The sequence below is a fragment of the Taeniopygia guttata genome, chromosome 4 (assembly GCF_048771995.1).
Source record: "Taeniopygia guttata chromosome 4, bTaeGut7.mat, whole genome shotgun sequence".
NCBI lineage: Eukaryota > Metazoa > Chordata > Aves > Passeriformes > Estrildidae > Taeniopygia > Taeniopygia guttata.
In genome coordinates, this window is record NC_133028.1 from 61465894 (window position 1) to 61472530 (window position 6637).

The following is a 6637-nucleotide window of genomic DNA, read 5'->3' on the forward strand; positions in this document are numbered from 1 at the left end:
GCCCGACCTGTAAGCCAGTTGCTCACCCATTGCATAACACGGTTATCCAGCTGTGTGCTGGACATTTTGTCCAGAAGTATGGACAGACTGTATCAAAAGTTTTGCTAAAATCCAAAAGGGTTATGTCTACTGGCTTTCCTAGATCAACTAGGTGGGTTACCCCATTGTGGAAGGAAATCCTGTGGACAAGCAGCATTTTCCCCTCATGGGGCTGAAGGATTTAATTCACAAAACACAAAGAATCATACTGTTGGATCTCAGTGTTGCAGGAAGGGTGACAGCCTCAAGCAGAGGGTGCAATTTTGGAGCTCCAGGGAATGTAAAGATGGTGCTTTGTCATCACCACTTCTCAGTCTACTGCAGGGACCTTCCTCTCCACCACAGTTAGACCATATGCCATCATCACCTTAAAGGAAAGGCAGAGTGTTTCTAGGTCTTCCAGACAGCTGTCTTGGGAGTACAGGAAGTATCTCCAATCTGCTGGAGGTAACCTAGACAGTCATGGCTCTGTGAGGAGTGACTGATGGAATAAGGCTTCTTCAGCCTAGAGAAGAAACAGCTTCAGGGGGTCCCAGCAGCAGCACACCACCACTTAAAGCAGTGCTACCATGAACACAGGCTTGTCACAGTGCTCCACAAGAAGGACAAAAGACAATGGGCATGGCTGAAAACATGATCTAAGACATGACATACAGAGAAATTTGCTCGCTGTGAGAGCAGCCAAGCAGTGCAGCAGATTGTCCAGAGAGGTTCTGCAGTCTCCATCCTTCAAGGCATTTAAAGACCAACCCGTTAAAGCTCCAAGCAGCCTGAGCTGACCTCAGAGTTGCCCCTTCTGTAAACAGCAGGCTGTAGTAGGGACCTCCAGTGGTCCCTTCCCACATGAAGGTCTCAATAAGTCTGCACTGAGTCAGCCACATGGTGCCAGGCACTGCTGTTGAAGGCAGGGATTGCATCCCACCAGGAAAAACAGGACAGCTACAATTTAACCAAATAAAATAATTAGATATGTCTGCAGAAAGAGAGTCTGGAAATCTTTGAACTAGAATAATGAGGTTAGTATTTGACCTAATTGACATGAGGACTTATAAATCTCAAGAGCTTTGGGAATTATTTGATTTTTACAGAAAGTCTGAGCAGAAGAGAAGGGCTTGCCTCTGTATCATAGGTAGTTAATTTAACTAAAGAACAGTCAGTTTTGTGTTTAGGAGAGAAGATTTGTGGTTTAAAGCCCACATACTTGAAACAAATCTGGTCTCAACCCTCCGAAAAGGAAAGGGTAAATATTGAGCACAATATTTATGCAAAATACCTGTTTTGTTTCTGTAACTGTGAGTCCCTGAAGAGACTAATTCATAATCAGCACATATATAGTGGTGGAGTTATCAAAGGTGATGTGCTTAAGCTGTGAACATTACTAGTAGTCAGAAAAGAGATGAGGCTGTGGGGCTGAAGTAGGTGTCCCTTTTACTGGAAGATAACAAGAGTTCAGGGAATACAACAGAAAACAAGGAAGAGGGCATGCTGTGACCTACACCCACAAAATACAGACCAACAGGACTTTTAAACACAGTAGTGTGGTGAGTACTCATGGGGATATGAGGCAGCAGCATTCAAAAGCAGACCTTTTGGCCAAAATTGGACAGTGAAAAGTGCTGAAGTTACAAGTTCTCCAAATACAGGAAATTCTCTTCCGCATGCAATGTGCCCAGCTCTGTGCACAAGTTCTTCTCCTGCGTTTATCTGCATGACCACATACTCTTCTTTCAGAGAGTCCATGCCTTGCTCTATAACTACAGTGCTGCCTTCTTCCCTGACCATTCAACATAAAGTGTCAGGCCTTGCTTATTTTATTTCCTACCCTCCACTGCATACAAGGGTGACATGGTGAGAGCTTCTGCACTTCCCTCTCCATGGCACCCAGCTTCCTCCCACATTAAAGAACATATTTTTGCAGCAGTGATGGCACTAGGCATCTTACTCTGCTACAGCAGGAGAACAGGTTTGGGCTGAAGCTATTAGAGTGTCCAGTAAATATCAAGTGCTGAATTGTAGTCAAGAATTCTCAGCATTACACAGCATCTCACACATTCCAAGTGTAATTTGCATTAACTTCAAGTGCAGCTCTAAGAACAGCAGAGCAACCCTAAATGAAAGTGATGGTAAACACACTGTTTTATCATTTCATGTTGGATATTAAGAAATGGGGGAAAGTTTAACATCAAACTAGGAAAAGCCCATCCACCCATTACCCAAAGCCAGGCTGCTGCAGGAGAGCTCAGCCATCTGCTGAGCTGTTTCCCAGTGCCCCTTGTGAAGTGGAAAACAAGTGGCCATCATCTGCCATCATTTTGGTTCAACCAATGTGCCCACCTTGAGAGCAATCCCTAGCAAACTCTTAGTAGACTGCAGTGTTTAGGGGTCTCATCATTTTAGACTTGGCAGACTGCAGAGGTACCTCTAGGCTGGTGTTCATCTTTATTAACTGTCTAAACAGCCAAGCAGACATGTTGGGGCTCATTGTGTCTCTTCACATCATTAGGCATTGTTCAAGCTTCTTCCAGCTACTAGGACTGGTTGCAGCTACTAGGACTGGTTGCCTCTTTTATTTTCACCTAAGCAGGGGCTTGATGCTGGCTTGTTGTCTTTAAACATGAACTCCACATCCAACAGTCTATGGCATTATTGTTAATATAATCCCTTGCCTTGCCTATTATTTAATGACAACCTCTGGGAGGAAAGAAACATCCTAAATCTCCCTGCACTACTCTGACTTTGGTAAGGGTCCTTTGGCAACAAGCTTATAAAGAAAGAGAGCAGCAAACCACACAATAATGTGGTGAGACTGGACATGCAATTTGTGTTCTGTTACTTCCTTTGTATTTCAGTTAGGAAGGGAATTTTCTTTAAAGTTTTAAGTTCACGAGATTTCTAAATAAAACAACAAAAAGTATCATAGTGAATCCCAGCTGCACTTCTAAGGTTATGGAATTAATACAGGGACTGGTAGCACCAGGACATTGTCACCCATAGGAAGGAGATGGTTCGGCAAGGTGACTGTTTTCCAAAGGGCTGTTGGACCTGCTTGCTCAAAGCAACTAGAGGATCCAGAGATTTGGTATCTCTGAGGTTTTGGAAGATGTTTGCTGGTTTTAAATCAACAAAACAATATCTATCATAATCTGCCCTCCTACCCCTTCTTTACAGTCTTCCCCTTCTTTACTCTTCTGATCCTTTTCCCTCCGCTCAGCACTGAGCCTGGCCAGCTCTCTACCAGGCTCCCAGTGTGCCAGTCTCAGCTGCCCATTCTGCCAGAGCTCAGGTCCTGCCACCTCATAGCAAATGGCTTTTAGCATCTCTAAGTAGGACAAGCTTTACAGAGACAGAAAAGGGAATGACTGCTTCCTAAAATTACTTGAAATGCTAAAATAAGGAATAACTCTTTGTACACTCCACACTGTTGCTTATTTAACCTGCAGACTGTTTACAAAATAATCTGTTTCTGGAAGGACAGTGCTTGAAGGCTTAAATCAAGGCAGAGTGGATTGTTCTTTGGTGATTCCTGACCTGTTCTTTCAGACATTTGTAACACAAAAATGGCTCCTCTAACACATTAAAACTTTTCCATCTCTTTAACAAAGCAGCAATGTAATTTACTAATCCAATTTACATTTAAAACACTGCGATTTTATTCTTATTGCTGGAGTTGATTATCACTGCTCCATTGTCAGACCCATTGATATTTCTGGCCAGGGCTGTAGCAGCTTGGGTCTCTCCTGAGGGACTCTAGCATTAACTCTATTATTAAAGTTGCAATATTATCACATGTAGAGGCAGCCATTTATCTCCAGTTTTGATAGGAGGCTCCCAAATTCGGGGCTGCTGTGGATGGTTGCCAGAGCTCACCCCAGGTCGCGGGTGGCTCCCTGTGGTGGAAAAGTCTCTCCTTCAACCTGTGCTTTCAAAAAAAATGCTCAGAAGTCTTCTGTTGTTTGGTCTCAAGGTTGTTTATTGCAAGTTATCTATACCACCGCTAGACCTTCAAAGGAAAGCTGTGCCCTTTCAGCAGGCTGTGTTTCAACAGAACCACATCTGTCACTGCAGGGGGACTGCAGCCTGATGTCGCAGGTGGAGGGAAGACAAGCACAATCAGTCTGATTGATAAGCAAGCTTCATTTATTCAAAAATCCTGTTAGTTTATATAGGGTTTGCTACAAGCAAAGTCAGCAACAGCTCTCATTGGTCAATTTACAAAGGTCTTTGTTCTGTTTAGCCTACGTGCATTTACAGCTATAGCCAGGTTTCTTAAGCCAAGTTTCTCATCTCTAGTCACGTCGTCATGGTACATCCCATCTTCTCTGGGCTCATCTTGTCATACAGCCTATTCTTGTACAAGCATATCTCCAAGGATATGCTCCTCCTTATTATCTCATTCTGACCTTGTACTATTTCCCAGGCCTAGACACAGAGCCTATTTCCCAAGCTCTGTTCCCAGGCCAGACACAGCCTGATTCTGATTCTGGGGTCTTAGACAGAGGTATCAATGAATAACTGTTCCATTGATCCATGACCTCTCTCCTGCAACCATTCTCCAACAGCAGCCACCATTCAATTGGACTGCTTCCAGCACCCTGACCCAGCAGGGTGTCAGGTTGTATTCTGACTCGTGTCAGTGTTGTTTTTTATTACTGTATTTTTCTTTTTTCCTAATAAAGAACTGTTATTCCTATTCCTATATTGTTGCCTGATAGCCCCTTGATTTTCAAAATTATAATAATTTAGAGGGAGGGGGTTTACATTCTCCATTTCAAGAGAAGCTCCTGCCTTCCTTAGCAGACACCTGTTTTTTCAAACCAAGACACGAGTAAACTGTGAGAAAAGTTTTCAGTGCAAAGCAGAGTTTGAAATTTTAGTCCATAAATTCTCACGGCTGATCAGTGGAGTAAGTCTTGTGTAACACATAAGGTTTGATTCGTGTGTGCATTTCTTGCTGTCCTCTTCTGTAACATTTGAAATTGCCTGCCATGCCTGAGATTGAAGAAGTTTATCATATTTCCTAGCCTCTTGAATATACATATTACCCAGAAGCTATTCTGTTTTCTAAATCAAATTCAATCCTAATCTAATGGCTAAGAGGCTCTTCCTCTGCTGGATGAACTCCACAAACCACAACATGTTGTCAATAGTGACATTTGAGCTACACTCTGTTCTCTTGCTTAGTCTGGGAAGCTTGTAGTACTCTTTTCACATGCCACAAGACTTTGGATGGGAGTAAAATAAGAAATAAGGCAGATGGAAGCATAGCAACTCTGGTGGAGACTTCTTTCTCCATTACAGGGAATGTCTGTGTCTTTTTGTCTTCACAGCATCACTTTACTAAGTTCACTGGTGGTTCTATGCATCTGATTTACAGCAAATTGTATCACATCTAGACTTCTGAGAGAGGTAAAGCAAAAGCCAGTGGGGTAGGATGGGCACCTGAAATTCAAGTAACAACTAGTTTGAATCCAGTTTTCTCATCTGCCAAAAAATTAGTGGCTGGCTCCACACAGTGGTTTCTCATGTAATTTCTCTGAGTAGGGGGTTGATATTTGGTATTTTCTCTCTCAAAATAACATTGCATTAGTTTTCCAGTGATGTGCCATTTGCAAGCCTGAACAGTCTTGCAGCCTTTGCCTTTGCAAGCCCCTGGACAGTAGTGCAGTGAAAGCTGGCTGGAGTCCTTCGGGTCACTGCCAGTCCCACCTGTGGCTGGAGAGATTAAGGATTAGAAAGATTATTGTGTTACTGTGCACATCACTGAATTTAATGTCAGGTGTCTGCAAAGACATTGGGTAGCGTATCAGTGAGTGAGTTTGCCCTCTATTACCTTAAGGGTCCCTTGAGATTTCTTACTTTAAAAAAATAGCAAAGAGATAAATGTATGGAAATATTATACCAACCCAAGTCAGTGTCTGGCACTTAAGAAATAATCATGCACATCCCACAGCCTTGACTTAGAGCTCATATGGCAGACAAGCTTTCGACACATGGTTATGGAAAAGTACTTGACAGTCAGAACTCTTACTTCATCTCCCTCTCTGGGGCCTTCTTCTTGGTAGGAAAAATCATGCAAAAGTTTTAAAACCTCCTTTCTACTGCAGCTGTCTTATTTTCCTCAACTCTCATCTAGCTAGCAGTGACTGGAGACACAGAAATTTATCCTTCATCTCCTTCAGTCCCACAACCATGACTAAAGATCTTGAGAAAGAGAGAGAGTGTGTGTGTATCAGAGAACATACCTGCTGATGGGCTGGAGCTGTGGACCTGCACTTCTAGGGTGCTACAATGCCAAAGATACATCTTTCACAGGCAAACCTACCTACCCCTAACTGAACTCCTCATGAGCCATTTTAAAAGCAGATGGCTAAAAGAAGTCTAATAAGGCATATACCTTATTTTTATTCCCAGCTTCCAGCTTTGTGGATGATCCTTTTTCTGCACAGCACCTGCCTGTTGCTCAGCCAAGGCCTGAGTTGCTTACAGGGCTGCAGCACAGCTCCAGATGCAGTGTGCTACAGTTTAATCTCAGCACTTCAGGGAAGAATCCCTGAAGAATTTGGAATAATCCCCTGGTAAAGGAAAAAGGCCAAAGAAA